At 40.6% G+C, this 17,507-nt stretch overlaps 1 protein-coding gene across 11 annotated transcripts in view; it reads right to left on the reverse strand.

The window, feature by feature from the left end:
- Positions 1–17,507, reverse strand: part of atxn1a (ataxin 1a) — a 346,456-nt gene that overhangs the window by 155,626 nt on the left and 173,323 nt on the right. For 9 of the 11 annotated variants that reach the window (XM_048555139.2, XM_048555149.2, XM_048555131.2 and 6 more), the window contains one exon: positions 4,655–4,747. The exons of the other annotated variants lie outside the window; for them this stretch is intronic. The gene's annotated coding sequence lies outside the window, so the exon portion shown is untranslated. The remainder of the gene's footprint in view (positions 1–4,654; positions 4,748–17,507) is intronic. 11 annotated transcript variants of the gene reach the window in all.

A 17,507-nucleotide genomic window follows, 5' to 3' on the forward strand; every position in this document is an offset into this window, starting at 1 on the left:
GGCTGTGAAACAGTACCGTAGCAACTGCAAGTATCAGCACCATCAGAAGAGATGGGGAATAAAATGGAAGGAACTACTGCAAATATTTATCAATAATAGATATCAGTAACTTGGCCACCTTTCTTCAATGGCATACGTTTCTAGTCATCTACATCAGCTTTACATTGACAGGATTTTATCAAAAGCGATGCAAGTTTGATGTGAAACATCAGTTCTGCACAATTCCTGCACGTTCAAAGCTTTGCATTTATTTTTGCATGCACAGCTCAAATTAATGATGGTGCCCTTATGTATCTTATACAACGTGCCATCTGACTACATTAATTGGTACTAATTTCTAAACATATTTCAATTTCACTCTCCACCAGTCTTGGTATGTGACAGAGTTAAATTATGAAATCACTTCTTTTTACATCTACAACACCCTTTCCTTTCCCTTCACTCACAGCATTGTTTTTGTGACCTCATGTACCAAAAGCAACCAAAAGGGAAAACAATTCTTTGTCAAAACTGCTTTTGAATTGCAAGTGGGAAAGAATTCCCCTCTCTGCATGGAGTCTTTCCTACAATGAGCATGTTTCTATGTACTTAAATTCTACACAGGGGTAGCAGTGGCAAAGGTGTGTGGAAGCATCATGGGGGCTGGCAAGACGTGTGGGGTTCATGAGTTGGCAGCTGGTAAGGGCGGCAAAGGGGGTGGAGCTGGTGAGAGGGATTGGTAGCTGTGGGGTGGCAAGGATGATTTAGGTGGTACGATGGGTTGCAGTGGCAAAGGGATGCGTGGATTTGCAAGGGGACATGGCAGCAAAAGGGTGGTACGATGGAATGGAGTCGCGGCAGAGGAGACGGGGTGAGGGGAAGTGACAAAGTGAATACTTCTTACCCTGCCAAAACAGGCAAGTGTACAGCTATTTCCAATAATGCTAGAGTGCTTCCTCCCATTCTCTATAACTTCCCCAACCCAACAACCTTTGGATTTCCATACTCCTCTAATTCTGGCCTTTTACTCATTTCTAATTTTCTTTGCTCCAAATTGACAGTTACGCTTTCAGCTGTTTAAGTCTCAAATTCTTGATTTCCTTCATAAACATTTCCACTTCTAACTCTCGTGACTCCTTTCAAACCTATATATTTGGCCAAGTTTATGATAACCTGTCTATAATGTCACAAAACTGGATATAAATTTTAAAAACCAAAAGAAACAAAAACAGAAGTTGCTGGAAAAATTCAACAAGCCCAGCAGCATCTGTGAAGAGAAATCAGAGTTAACATTTCAGGTCCACTGATCCCTCCTCAAAACGTGATATAATTTTTTTGAGATAACAAGCACTTTATAGATAGTGGTCTGCCATACAATTACAAAGTTATTGTTGTTGCTATCAGGAATGTCACAACAGTGTGGGATGGGCTTGTACCTACAAGGACCATATTCCAGGTCTTTTCATCATTATGAAAGGTTGTTACCAGGAATGACAAATTCCTAAAAAGAAAGTGGGAAAGCTGATAGGAAAAATTAGATATCTTATATACTTCTTTATGGTCAAATTTGGCTTAAAGTGTCTTTCAGACTGAAGTTTTCTGCTGCTTTCCCTTTGTAACTGTCCAGAAATTGAGGAATTTCAAATGTTCCGTCTATGACCAGATTTGGAACTGACTGAGTGTTCATCCTCTTCTCCCATTTCTTTCTGCATCCCTTACAGTCTTCCCACTTCCAAGGTACTCCCATCCATCCATCCGTTCCCTTCTGACAGCCAAATCCAAACGATCTATCAATCACCACATGAAAGATGTTTTTCCGTTGTCAGAATTAATCAGGAGATACCGTTCAGTCTATGCTCTTGAGAGTGTGACAGCATGCTGCTTCCTGCACAACAGGATGGTCTAACCATAGAGGCCAACCAAGACATGGATTGCAGAGCACCTTCAGAGGAGTGGGCACAACATTGAATCCCTACAATGTAGAAGCCGGCCATTTGGCCCAGCGTCTACACTGACCTTCTGAAGAGCATCCTGAATTTTTCACACTCTTAGGTCCAGATTTTAACTGTTTTCCTACAAATTCTTTTAACTTCACAGACAGTACTTCTAAAAAAATGGATCAACTCCAACTCCATACTAAACAAACCATTTTAAATTAAGATTCCTTCTGATACTCACTCTCCATTCATGGGCCTTTTTAATTTGTCCAGAGAAGAATATAAAAGGCAGTAGGCGTATACTTAAAAGGAAAATCAGGAGGGAAGAAAAGGAATATGCAAAAAAGGGAATAGTTTTGGTAAACAAGGTTAAGGAGAATCCAAAGGGATTCTACAAATATGTTAAGGACAAAAAGACTAATTCAGGAGAGAACAGGACCCCTGAAAGATCAGCAAGGTCATCTATGCTTAGAACCAGAGGAGATGGAGGAGATACTAAATGAGTATTTTGCATCAGTTTTTACTGTGGAGAAGGATATGGAAGATAGCGAACTGGGGGAAATAAATAGTGACATCTTGAAAAATTTCCATACTACAGAGGTGGTGGTGCCAGACACCTTGAAAAGCATAAACGCGGATAAATCCCTGGGACCTGATCAGGTGTACCCTAGAACTCCTTGGGAAGCTAGGGAAACGATTGCTGGGTTCCTGCTGAGACATTTGTATCATCGATAGCCACAGGTGAGATATCAAAAATCTGGAGGTTGGCTAATGTTGTGCCACTACTTAAAAAAGGTGGTAAGGAAAATCCAGGGAAATATAAATCGATGAGCCTGACATCAGTGGTAAGCAATTTGATGGAGGGAATCCTGAGGCACAGGATTTATTGGTACTTGCAAAAGCAGGGACTGATTACGGATAGTCGACATAGCTTTGTGTGTAGGAATCATGCCTCACCAACTGAGTGTTTAGAAGTAGCAGAGAATTGCTGATGGCAAAACAGTGGATGTGATCTATATGGATTTCAATAAGGCGTTAAACAAGGTTCCTTATCATAGACTGGCTAGGAAGGCTAGATTACATGGAATACAGGGAGACCTAGCTTTTTGGATAAAGAACTGTGCAAGTTTGGTCATGTGGAATATTCAAGCAAGACCAAACAGATCTTACTCGTGTACTTGAAGTGTTTACCACACAGTTACACAGAACATCAACCACTATGCATGACGATAGAAGTGGCAAATCATGAGGACGTGAACTGACGAACAAAATGATTTTGTTCCCTTAGTACAAGTTCCTTCAATTCAAGACAAGATTTCTGACTGGAATCAATTCCTTGTAATAATTTTCTCCATTTTTTTATCCAAAAAATGACCAACGAATGTCAAAATATTAAATGGCCACCAGCAGATATCAAATATCTCAATCAAATAGATAATTTCAATGCACCTTGGCAAGAAGAATCAGCAAGCCACCCGACCACTGAATTAAGTAAGCTCTTGCAGACTCTACAGTATTGTGTCTTTCCATAAAAGTTAACAGGAACCCAATCAATTTTTATTCTCCTTTGGATACAAACACTAAGACAACACTAATAAAATCTTTCCACTAAGAAAGCTGTTCATCACATGAATGATTCTGAACAAAAAGTTGCTTGCTTCAAGAGATTCATACCTCAGACTTATCAAACCCAAATCCTTAGCTTCGCCTCCAGCCTGGGATCAGGTTTAACTGCTTCCACTACCTAAACAGACCAAACCTCTTCTTGAATTTGCTACATTAAAGAACAATATAGCATTTCCTTTGCATGGTTATCTTAACCTTACATCACTTCTCAGGTGGTGCTGAGCTTAATGAGCAAAAAGAATATAACATTATTCTATTAACAATGCTATGAGTTACACATGATGGAAATCTAAGTTCAGGCAACTCAAGTCATCAGACCATACCCAGTCAATAATACTCTAATTAGTGTAACCATCAAAAACAAAATATTAAAATAGTTACATAATGATTCGTATTGCAAACCTATCAGAGGGGACTTTATTCCTAGATTCCCAATCTCAGTCAAAATTATTGGACAACCCAGAAGAGGGTAAAAATAAAACTGAAAAAAAAACATTTAAATGATTTTGAGACTGTCGTGGGTTCTAACCTAACTTACTCAATGCACACATGTTGGAAACAAAAACTCAGCACATCTGTCAGCAAAGGGAAAGATTAGGTCAATCTTTCAGGTCTGTAACATTTTCCAGTTTTGATGATGGGTCATAGGCCTGAAACCTTAACCCAACCACTTTAATTTTTCTCACAATTGCTGGCTTTTCTGCTAACTGAAATACAAACTGAAAATACAGAAAACAGAGTTACAGCATCTGCAGTATTTTGCATTTTGCTTTCCATTCATGGCAAAATCTATTTCCATTTATGAAAAAGTAACAAATAAATGGTGCATGGTTTAGTTTAATATCAATTCACATTCTATGAGATTAGTAATACTTATTGTTTCCAGGTTACAAATGAAGGCTCCACATATGTATCTTTGCTCCGTATCCCAAGACTGTTATGATGTTAACCAGACAGTCAACAATGCTGCAGTTTTAGCATAACTCACTGACCTTCTATTGTTTCAAACAGTTTTACTAATACCAAGGCAAATTCTAACAATTGAACAATGGTACACTAGTGAATAATTGCCGCAGGAACACAATTCCAGTCAGCAGAAAATTATAACATACCATATGAAATGTAGCTCTTCAATCATCAAAGTCAGAGCTTTCAGGTGTGTCCATTAGATCACAGATCTTCTGCGTGTCTTAATCATTAAACGTCTGGAACCCAAGACAGACAAAACATCAATCATTATATTGCAATCGCAATGTTTTTATTGCACTTTGAGGATGTGATCGTCTGTACATGAGGGAAATACAGTGATTACAGGTTACTTGATTACCTGATAGATCGCTCTCTGGCCATCATATATACAAATGCAGAACAATGCTCTGAAGTATGGTACCAAACTGCCTACACCAAATTTATTTACAACACTCAACTCGACAAAACAAAACATAACTAGGTAGTATTTGAACTATTCACTTTCCCTGGCTCCAGTTCTAAGCAATATTGATGCACACATCCCCACGTCCCCAAAGCAGCAGAGTAACTACCACAGGCAAGATACTGGAGAAGATCAACTACAATCTAAGCTTGCCAATACTCAATAACTTGAAAACACCCAGCTGTACCCTTCCCTCTGACTACCTTATATGATTTAAGTTCACCACATCAAGAGCAACAGCTGGGGGCCTATGATGCAGTCCAAACATTAAACAGAAACAACTTTTGCATCATAGACTCTGACAGTGGGCCCTTTTAAGCCATCTTTAGACAGGTCGGGACCTCCGAAGCAACCCAACACCGTAACATTGATATAGCTATGGCGCGGTCCGAACAATGACTCACAACATCAACTAGTATCTGCTGACAAAACTGGAAGGCAGGCTTAAATAACTACATCTTGGCGGCAGGGTGGCTCAGTGGTTAGCACTGCAGCCTCACAGCGCCAGGGACCTGTGTTCGATTCCAGCCTCTGGTGACTGTCTGTGTAGAGTTTGCACGTTCGCCCCAGGTCTGCATGGGTTTCTTCCAGGTGCTCCGGTTTCCTCCCACAGTCCAAAGATGTGCAGGCTAGGTGGATTTGACATGCTAAATTGCCCATAGCGTTCAGGGGTGTGTGGGTTATAGGGGGATGGGTCTGGGTGGGATGCTGCAAGGGGCGGTGTGGACTTGTTGGGCCGAAGGGCCTGTTTCCACACTGTAGGGAATCTAATCTCGCCACTGACAAGGCTATTTCTTGGCTCTGTGACTGTGGGAACACCAAATAGTAAAATGTGGGGTAGATGCCAACATCAACTAGAGTGGCCAATACAGAGTACAGGACCCTCAACTGGTTTGATATCTTCCACAAATTATCACAGAGCTGTTTTTAGGAGAATAGGATCTAAGACTAAACAGGAATTTAGAAGAGAGTTAGGGAGGATGATTGAAGAGACATGTTTTGAAAAGGTTTTTGACAGAAGGGAGCAAAGTAGCAAGTCAGAAAGGGATTAAGAAAAGAATTCTTTGTGCACAATGAGAATTCTCAATTTGTGGCAGCATGCAGAATTAATGGAGCTGGCAAAGACAATACTAGAAAAATCAAGCTTCAAGTTGACAAATGCATAAAACTGGGGGTGTGATAGTGGTACAGATGGATGATGTTTCCAAAAAAAGGGTGCTTGATGCACGTCAGGTGAAACATTCAAGACGGAACCAGGTCAAACCCAGTAGACTGAGTACTGCAGAGGAAAATAAGACTAACAAACAAAAACTATGAGAACAGAACTGCCCTTAATGTAAAAGAGAACCGAAAAATTTGCTATCAGCATATAAATAGTTAGTGGATAGAATGAAGTGGAATAAGTCTTCTTAGTGATGAAGAGGATGATATTTGAGGTTTGTCTTGCACCTATAGTCAAGTATTTCATGACTACTTTTACAATGGTGTTTTATTAAAGAAAAGGAATCCGACAACATCAGTAAGAACAGATCACAGTTGAAATCATAGAATCGCTAGTGTGGTAACAGGCCATTTGGCCCAATAAGTCCACACCACCCATACGAAGAGCATCCCACCTAGACCCATTATCCTACCTGATTTCCCATGTCTAATTCAGCTAACTTAAACGTCCTGGGCACTATGGATAATTTAGCATGGACAATCCACCTACCCTGTACATCTTTGGACTGTGGGAGGAAACCGGAGCGCCCAGAGGAATCCCATGCGGACACAGGGAGAATGTGCAGACTCCATACAGAAAGTCGCCAGAACTGGAATCAAACCCAGCTCCCTGGCGCTGAGAGGCAAGAGTGATAACCACTGAGCCACCATGTCACCCCTGGATGGGGTGAAAATTGAAAGGCAGACGATACTGGAGAAATTAACTATGCTTAAAGTGAGCAATTTTCAACTCAGCTTGCTGAAAGATATTGGTCTGGTGACAGCGGAAGGGCTGGCCATTATCTTAGAAATCATCCCTCGACAGAGAGAGAGGTATTAGAGAATAAGTGAATGGTAAATGCATCTACTTTATTCACAGAGGCAACTACATTGCTGAACAAGTTGGCCAGCAGGATGGTGATACAGTGCTGATCAGGGCAGAAGCCAATACATCTACGGGCAGAGTGGGCAAAGACTTTCCACACCGGATGTACATCAAACTTGTCAATAGCACAGACTACCTTCAGTGTGGTGGAAATATACATATCTACTTAATACAAAGAGAGAGGAGACGTATTTTAACAGAGGGAAATGGAAGTCAGTATATACATCATGGACACAGCTTTAAAGAATGCACAGGTACAGGGGAACTGGGGTATGTGGTTGTATGCACATGGATCTTTGAAATTGGCAAGATATTGAGAGAATGCTGAGCAAAGCACATGGGATCTTGGGCTTCATAAACAGAGACATTGAGTTCAAAAGCAGGGAGGTTATTCTGAAGCTTTATAAAGCTCTGGTCAGGCATGACCTAATGAAAGTAGTATGTACAGTTCTGATCGCCAGAAAATTTTACAATTTAGAAAGGATGAGTATGTCCTGGACAGACTGCACAGGAGATTTACCATAAACTTTCTAGGGATAGGGGATCGTAGCCACAAGGTTCAGTTGAAGCAGCTAGAGTTTGTCGTCCTTGGGGTCAAGCAAACTAAGTGGTGATTTGATAGAAGTGTACAAAATTAGAACAGATTTAGATAGGACAGACAAGAAAATCTGGCTGATAGTACAATGACGAAGGCACATAGATTGAAGATTTTGGGCAAGAGATGCCAGAGGAATGCAATAGAGAACTATTTTTAGTGGCAGTGACTTACAACTCACTGCCTACAAGCGTGCTGGAATCAGGGGCAAAGAATAATTTTAAAAGCTTGAAGGGCTATGAGAATAGAGTGGTGAATGGGATTGCGTGGATTGCTTCACAAGGAGCCAGACCAGACTCCAAGAAACTGAATATCCTCCTTTCGTACTGTAATAGATTGATTCCATGCTTGACATGTTGAAGTTAAATCGTGTTAGGATCCAAAACTTCCAAGAGTTGTATTATCATTGGCTGGATGAGAAAGAGCATTGAAAATGGAGGCAGGATTTTTTTTGACCATATCTAAAATATTGGCCAAAGTTAGTAGGATTTGAGCGGGTGCTGGTAGTTGGGGAAAGTGGGGAGTCTGCATTGTTCACTTGAAGAAATACTAAGTCATCTGAAGAAGAGGATCACATAGAAATCTGCTTCTAATTATGATACAAGTTGTTTTTGGAATCTTGCCAAAATATTGCAGTGATTTTATAGTGAAGTTTTTTTTCTCAATTTCAGCTATTTCTTACAAGTCAACAGTTGACTGGATAATTGTATATTTGATCTAAGTTTAGAATTCCAAACAAAAAAAATAATGGCAATGACTCTTCTTGCATTGTATTTCTACATTATTCAGATTTTATTTTGTATATACCTTGATTATCAATTTATATTATAAATATGAAAAAAAATCTTCCTGATTATACACCTAAAGTCAATACAGTTATTCATGTATGCTCTGCTGTTAGATCTCATCCTTTGAATCATGGTTTAACAACACTGAATGAAGCCATCTGACCTGCTGCAGGATAATCTTGGGCAGTAGTGAAATCTTCACATCCAGTCTTCACATATGCTTCTGTGGCTGAAGACCCTCAATGACATTGCTAATAAAATTATCCCCGGTTGCTATTTATGTTGTAGGTTTGCCCACTACAAACTGAATTGTTTATCCAGATGCTTAGACCCAACTTTGATCCCAATAGTTTAAATTGGCACTGGCAATTCTTTATTGGACCTTGTAAAACCCAGGATGGGTGTTTCTTTCTTAGAACGATAAGGCAATGTGCTAACTGGAGAACTCCATGCTAAACTCAGCCATTTAATAATAGGGCCTCAGCAAATATTAGAATGAAAACAAACTGCAACATGTTCCAAACATAAAGACATGGAGTTAAAATGCACTGATACCATACTTAAGATATCGTCTTGCATGACTTGACTTTATTATAGTATAGCACTGGTAGAACTTGGTTGTCATATTTTGTCACATATTGGTCAAAATTGCCACCATTTTAAACAGAATACAAAACATGGTAAGTAAGCCAAGAACAACTTGCTGCGAAGCGATAAAGAGCATAAATTCAAACCATGTGCAGATCCTTTGTTAGAATATGGATAACTCCAGGGAAGTTGTCAGCTTTTAAACAGTAAGGACTGTAAACATGTTCAGCTAAATAGTTGTGAAACAAGACAAGTGCATGTTAACATAAGACAAAGAACTGCAGATATTGGAGATGTGAATTAAAAACAGAAAGTGCTGGTGAAACTTTGCGCTCTGACAGTATCTGTAGAGAGAAAAACAGAGTTGAGTCTGGTGACATTTGAAACATTAACTCTTTTTCTCTCTATAATTGCTGCCAGGCCTGCTAAATTACCCAGGCACTTGCTGTTTTTATTGCAAGCATATATTAATCTTACTAAGTGTTCACTGATGATGAATGAACAGCAAGGAAACATAAATCTGCAGCCCCTCCCTAAACATGAAAGGCCTAAAATAAGGTACCCTCATGGAAGGGTCACAAGGTAACCGATCAGGTGGACTGAAACAGGGTTTTACCTAATACAGCACAGAGCCATGCTGGGAAATAAATAAATAAATAAAGATTTGGAAGATGCTAAACATCATCAACAAGGTAACAGAGGAAACTTCGATTAAAAGACAAGATGCCTGGAAAAATGAAGGCTGAGGATGACCATTCTGTTTTGAACATGACAGCTGACCACTGCCCTTTTCTAAGAATCATGATCTTGCGCATAGTCAAGAAAACGTAATGAAGTATGTGATGCTTATGAAAATATTGCCATACTCATGTAGTTTTGGAGGTAGTCTGAGCTGAAATTTCCCTTTAGATCTACTCTCCCAAACGAGCCTGCATTGCAATTGACCCAAGTCTTACAACTAAATTAAAACAAACTTTATAACATATTTTAAGTAGATTAAGAGAAACTTAAAGATTTGTGCAAAAACTGAATTAGCTGTACTTTGCCAAAAAAGGAAATGGAAGATGCTGGAAAATATTTGCCAATGTATGCAGTTTTTCTTCACCCGCAGCCAGTGATCAGTGTATGTTAATACAGGAAATAAGCCTTCCTGAAAATCGTCACATCCGAACATAAATACAACACCCTCCCCCTAAGCAGCAATACTTTCATGGTCTCACTCATACTTTAAAACTTCACTGAGGCTGGGATCAACATGCATTCCATCTCTGTTAGGTTGCATTGATTTGAGGTGGGGTGGCGGGGGGTGGAGAGAACAAGCATTACTAGTGAACATGTGCATTCAGGATGATCTTTAATGCAAGCAATGCTGGAAGTAATCAAAGTCTATAAATGACATAGCATTAAGACAAAGATGCTTATGTCACAAGTGAAATATAGTTTTAAACTATGAACTTGATCTAAACGCAACTAAATTGTTTAAAATAAATTATTCACTGACAAAATATGGAGCTCAAATTTACTTTTCCTATGTCATGAATCTCCAAGCTTTGCTGTATACTAAACATAAAATGCTTTGCATGTAAAATTAAATGAGGTTTGCAAACAACTTGTACTTAACCAGCTGGTTTCACGTCAGCAAGCATTCCTTGAGTTGATAATTGTAAAGCAGATCCTAGATTTGCTGAACATGCTATTTACGATTTCAATCTGATTCAAGAACACTTCTTTTTAAAATCAACATAAGTGTGTCAGAATAAATATCATGTGAAACAAGTCTCAGTGTTTAATTCAAGATTTCACTTAACATGAGCCATGAACAGTCCCAAAGCACATTAGATGCAAATTATTCCATTATGTGTGTCCATTCACAGAGAAAGGTATCATGTCAGAAAACCATTAATATGACAAACGTAGCAGCATACTTTTTCCCCCTCAGGCCCAAATAAAAACACATTTTGAGGAAGAGTTATTCGACTCAAAATGTTAACTCTGTTTTCTCTCCACAGATGCTGCCAGATCCGGTGAGATTCTCCAGCAACCATTCTTGTTTGTTCCCGATATACTTGACACTTCCTCACAAGACAGCCCCTATATGCCTGACATTACTCCAGCAAACCTTCACAGAACTGCCTCCACTGTCAATAGTTCTTTCCTTAGATAAGATGCCCAAAACTGTTCACAATATTCCAGATGTGCTCTGAATAGTACCTGGAATAGTTTTAGCAGAAGTTCCATATTTTTGCATGCCATTCCCTTTGAAGCAAACACCAATATTCCAACTGCCTTCCCAACTACTCACTGATGCTGGCTTTTTGTAATTCTTGCACAAGGACTGCCAAATCCCTCTGTTCTGTTGCCTCCTTTGAATTGATTTGTTTTGTTTTTGTCACATGCACCAAGATACAGTGAAAACTATTGTTTTGTGTGCTGTCAAGGCAAATAAAGTATATCAGAATGTCATGTTGCAGCTACAGAGGAAGAGTAGAGAAGGACTGACTTTAAGATATGAAAGGTCCGTTCAAAAGTCTGATAACAGCAGGGAAAAAGCTATTCTTGAACATGATGGTACGTCTTCAAACTTTTGTATCCTCTGCCTGATGGAAGAGTATGACTGGGGTAGGAAGGGTCTTTGATTATATTTTTGCCTAACTGTACTGATTGCAGTCTGCGGTTCAGAAAGTTGAGAATACAGCTGCAGATGGCAAGCAGAGTCCTAGGTCTCGGAGACTGGAGACAGAATTATGGTGTTGAAGGTGGATCTAAAGTCAATAAAATAGGAGTCTGATGTAGGTATCTTTGCGATCCAGATGCTCCAAGGATACATGGAAGGGCAGGGAGATAGCATCTGCTCTGGACCTGTTGCAACAGTAGGCAAATTGCAATAGATCACTGCAATCTGGGAGGCTGGAGTTGATGTGTGCCATTACTAACTTCCTGAAGCACTTCTGTAGCGATGGAAGTCAGAACCACTAAGCGGTGGTCATTAAGGCATGCTGCCGGATTTTTCATTCACAGTGGGATGATGGTGGTCTTCTTGAAGCAAGTGAGAGGCTCAAATCGGAGAAAGGAAAGGTTAAGAATGACTAAGGATACTCCTGCCAACTGGTCCATGCAAGATCCATGCCGGATTCCGTCCAGGCCAGTCACTTTCCATGGGTTCCCTCTCAAGAAGGCCGACCTGACATCCGTGGGTTGAGTATGAGTACAGATGCACCCAAGGCGGTCTGAGCTGTTGACGTAATTTCACTGACCTTCAGTTCAAAACGAGCATAGAATGCATTGAGCTCATCGGGGAGAGATGCATCACTGCCAGCGATTCTACTCGCCTTTACTTTGTAGCCCATTATATCACGTAAACCTTGCCACAATCTATATCTGTTAGCATGGTTAGATTGGGTCTCTCGTTTAGTCTGATACTGTTCCTTGGTGTCCCTGATAGCTTTGTGAAAGTTGTACCTAGATATCCTGTATAGGTTAAGGTCACCTGGATTGAACACCTCAGAGCTGGCCCTCAGTAGGGAGTAGACCTCCCAGTTTCCTGTTGGGGATTAACTTCAGGAGCAAAAACAAAGTTGCTGGAAAGGCTCTGCAGGTCTGGCAGCATCTGTGAGGTAAAAATAGAGTTAACATCTCGGGTCCAGTAACCCTTCCTCAGAACTGATGGTGGCTGGGAAAATGTCAGTTTATATGCAGAAACTAGGGTGGTGGGTGGGGTGGGGAGTCAACGATAGGATAGAGCCCAAAGACAGAGTAACACAGTTGGACAGACAAAGGAGCTGCTAACGATCAGGCTGGGAGGGTGAATAGTTGTTAATGGGGACTATTAGTGATGAACAACAGTGGATGTTTAATGGCAGCTATGTGGTAACAAGGCCTGTGTGGAGGTAGGGGGATGGGACATGGGAAAGTTTAGGCCCTAAGATTACTGAACTCAACATTGAGTCCAGAGGGCTGTAGGGTTCCCAAGCAGAAAATGAAGTCTTGTTCCTCCAGCTTGCATTGGGCTTCGCTGGAACACTGCTGCAAGCCAGGGGCAGAGGTGTTGGCCAGGGAGCTGAGTGGTGCATTAAAGTGGCAGGCGTCAGGTCGTTCAGGGTCTTTCTTGCAGGCAGATTGTAGGTGCTCTGCGAAGCCGTCGCCAAGTCTATGCTTTGTTTCCCCATTGTAAAGGAGACCACATTGTGGGCAGTGAATTCAAGAGACTAGATTCTGGGAAATGCAGCTGAAGTGTTGCTTCACCTGGAAGGTACATTTGGGCCCTTGGTTACTGGGGAGGGAATAGGTAAGTGGGCAGGTTTTGCATCTTCGCCGGTGACAGGGGAAGGTGCCGTAGGGTTGTGGGGTGGTGTTGGGGGTGAAGGTGGTGTGGACTAGGGTGCCCCGCAGGGAACGGTCCCTGGGGAAGGCGGATAGGGGAGGGGATGGGGAGCTGAAGTTTCGGGTCTGGACCCTTGTTCAGAAGAAGGGTGCAGACCCGAAATATCAGCTTTCCTGTTTCTGTGATGCTGCCTGGCCTGCTAGAAAGCTCTACACCTTGTTATCTCAGATTCTCCAGCATCAGGAGTTCCTACTATCTCGGAGGGGAAGAGAACACGTGTCTGGAGGTGGCAGAAACAGCATCTGCTTACTTCATGGACATGCAGTCCTCAACAAACTTACTGGTCAAATTTGTAACAGCAGTGGCATACTCATTTAGGTTGGCTGCTGAACTCTTGAATATGGCCTAGTCCATTGATTCCAAGCAGTCACATAGGAGGTCACCTGTCACCTCAGACCAACTTTGTACAACTTTCTGCACTGAAAGCTCAAGCTTCAGTTTCTGTAAGCCAGGAGAAGGAGCACAGCCTTATGGTCTGATTCGTCAAAATGCAGGCAGGGGATAGAGCAGTACGCAACTTTGATGACTGCACAGCAATGGTCAAGAGTGTTGGGCCTCTGGTGGGACAGGAGACGTGTTGATGGTATCTTGGTAGCACACTTTTGAAGTTGGCCTGGTTGAAACCACTGGCCACCATAAGCAAGGTCACAGGATATCATCTCAAGGCTATTAGTGGCAGTGCAGCTTTCATCAAGTGCACTCTTATTTCCACATTGGTTGAGATGTAGGCTACTGTCAGGATAGCAGAACTGAACTCCTACAGATCAGGATTGTTGTGAATGCATCAATCTTAAGTTTTGTGAGTTGTTCCGTTATTGAGGATTGGGATCATATGTGGAGCCTCCACTTCCAGTGAGATGTTTAATGATCCACCACCATTCACAACTGGATGTTCCAGGACTGCAGAGATTAGATCTGATCTCTTGGCTGTGAGACTGTTAACTCTGTCACTTCTGCTTATGCTATTTGGCAGCTTACAAGGTTGACACCTTGTTTTTAGGTATGTTTGGTGCTGCTCCTGGCACACCCTCCCATACTCTGCATTGAAGCAGAGTTGAACAACTGGATTGATGATAGTGGTACTGCAGGGTACACAGGGCCATGAAGTTGCAGATTGCATTGGACCATGATTATGTTGCCTGTAATGGCCCACAGTGCCTAATCGATGCCAAATATGAGCTGCAAATCTGTTTGACGTCTGTCCCATTTAGTATTGTTTAGTGCCTCACAACATGTGACGTGTTGTCAATACGAAGGTGGGACTTCACGTCCACGCCAACTGCGACAGTCTCTTCCCAGTACTCTCATGGCACTTACTTCAGGTTGACTGGTGAAGATGAGGACAAGTATATTTTCCCCACAGACCATAGCCACATCCTTTAGGACCTGACCAGCATTGCTAATGCCAACCAATTCTTGGTGGTGAATATTGAAATCCCTCACCCAGAGTAATTCTGCGATCTTGCCACCCGAAGTGCTTCCTCCAAGTGTTGTACTACATGGAGGAATACTAATTCATCAGCTGATACAGGATGTCACATGGTAATCAGCAGGATGTTTCGCTGTCCACAAGTGACCTGACGCCGTAAGATTATCTGATGTCCAGAATCAATATTAAGGACTTGTAAGGACTCCTGACTGTATGTCACAGTGCCGCCACCTCTACTGGCCTTATCCTGCCTGTTGTACCAGACATATCCAGGAATTCTAATGGTGGTGTCTAGTACATCATCTGGAAGTTTTGATTTCATAACAATGACCATTCAGGGTGTCGCTTGACTAGGCTGTCAAATAGTTCGTATCATGTATTCTTAAAAGCTCTGTTATTGCAACCAAATAGACACCACCATTTTCCCAATAACAGACATTAGCCTAACCAGACTACAGCTATCCATTTTTTCATTTTGTCTGTTTAAATAAAGATATTACACTAACAGTTTTCCCATCCTCTGGGACTTTCCAATTCCAATATCAAAAGCTTCCACAAAGATTACTACCAAAGCATCCACCATCTCTAACTACTTCCTTTCATATCCTGCAATGGGGGCTGATTGGTCTTTATCCCCATTAGCTTCCCTAGCACTTTATTGATAGCTATTGTATTTATTTCCTTCACCCTCTTTTGCCCTTTAATTTCATCCCAAAATATTCAGTTATTTCTACGGTGAAGACTGATGCAAAGTATTTATCCAACTCCTCTGTCATTTCCCAGTTCATTCTTATTATTTCCCCATCTCAATTTCTGAAGGTCTGATATTCACCTGCATTTCTCTTTTTCTTGTAAATTTAAAGAAGTTCTTGTTGTCTGTCTTGATACTACTTTTTGAAAGTTTACCCTCAAAGTTTACTTTTTCCCTTTCATTACTTCTTTCTTGTCTCTTCTCACAATTCTTGTCAAAATGTACCTTGCAATCTACTGAAATAGATTTACAACATTTTTGGAAATGAAATTGGGTGGACCATATGATTAGTGGTTTAAAATACTAATTATGAATATACTGCTCCCTTCCAAAGAATGACCTCCAACCAACTAGAACTCTAAGACATAGTAACAACATGGTCTACAACCTAAACACACCCTCCATGTCTTTTAGGCACAATTTATTCAAAATAAAAGTGATTTAGAATTTCTCAGGACAATGTAAATATAAACATTTTGCCACTTTGTTGCTCCATGACAGATCAACAACATGATATCGCTTGGCAATCACTTTACAGAAGTTACAAAGCTGATTTCAAAAAACATTATCAAACACCCATACTACAGTGTGTCCTGATTTACAAACATCTGACTTATGAATGCATTCCCATGCAGGGGTATAATTTTAAAGACACAACATCCAAACATTTCTTGTGCTTAGGATGGCCGCTTTTGACTACAAATCAACTTGTAAATGGGCCCAATTTAAGTACAAAATCTTTACCTTCTCATGCCAGTGCAACAGCAAAAGTAACAAATTTTAATGCAAATTTTTGAAGCAATAGTTGTTGCTGTAGTACAAGCAACTGCAAAATAATGATGCATAAAAAACATTACTCTTCCTTTTATCAGATTGTGCAAAATGGTTCCATTGTATTCATTTTTACCAGATCATGATCACATCTTTCCTGTGTACACAGACATTTGGAGGTATAATTCAAAGTCTAGAAACAATAGTACATCTGAAGTTTTTCAAAGCACATTTTCTTTCAGGTGCATATAAAACTGATATTGATGTTTAATAAGAATGCTTCCCCAGCTACCTATACTTGTCTTTTTAGTCTCTAAACTGCCACTTCACTTTGTTGAAACAGTTCCTTCCCCCACAATGTGTCATAATGCTATCTCTGAGCAACAGCATCAAGACGTGTCGGCTAAATGATATATTAGATTAAAAGGTACTTCATGACTTTGAGTTCTTTCTTCTTTCATCATTTTGCTTACTTCCTCTAACTCCATTTTCTGCCTGCCATCGTATTTCTCACCTCACTGCCCTCTGAACTAAGGGCACCAGCTTAATCTTTTCATAATCAGTGACAAACAGGAGATTACACTGTAAACAACTGTGTGAAAACTTCAGTCTTAGCTGCTTGCTCTTAACTGATTCATACAAAATAACTAAAATAAGAAGCAATATATAGCATAAGTGTACATTATAATTTTTCTCTCATTGAGAGTGTAATGTTCAACCACATTCATTGCATTTATATGATAGGTTTATGCTCAGAAAATTTCTGAAGAAAGGTCCAGACCCGAAACGTCAGCTTTACTGCTCCTCTGATCCCTCCTGGCCTGCTGTGTTCATCTAGCTCTATACCTTGTTATCTCAGACTTCAGCAAATTCAACCATCTCCTCATGCTTGGGATTGTTCACTTTTCAGTATCATACACAAATTTAGATATCCCACTTTAGCTGATTTGATTAGTAAGTGCTATAGATCATCAGGTTGCAGGTCCAAAACAAGGCAGCTATCATTGTCTAACTAGAAAAGTTACTGATGATTCTGTGTCTTTGTCGATGAGAGTTGCAAAAGAATGTCTTACAGTTTAGTCAACTTCCACCCTGGTTTCCCTCAGCAGAGGAGCATACATTCCATTTGTATTGTATCATAATG

This window comes from Stegostoma tigrinum, chromosome 2 (assembly GCF_030684315.1).
Source record: "Stegostoma tigrinum isolate sSteTig4 chromosome 2, sSteTig4.hap1, whole genome shotgun sequence".
Lineage (NCBI taxonomy): Eukaryota > Metazoa > Chordata > Chondrichthyes > Orectolobiformes > Stegostomatidae > Stegostoma > Stegostoma tigrinum.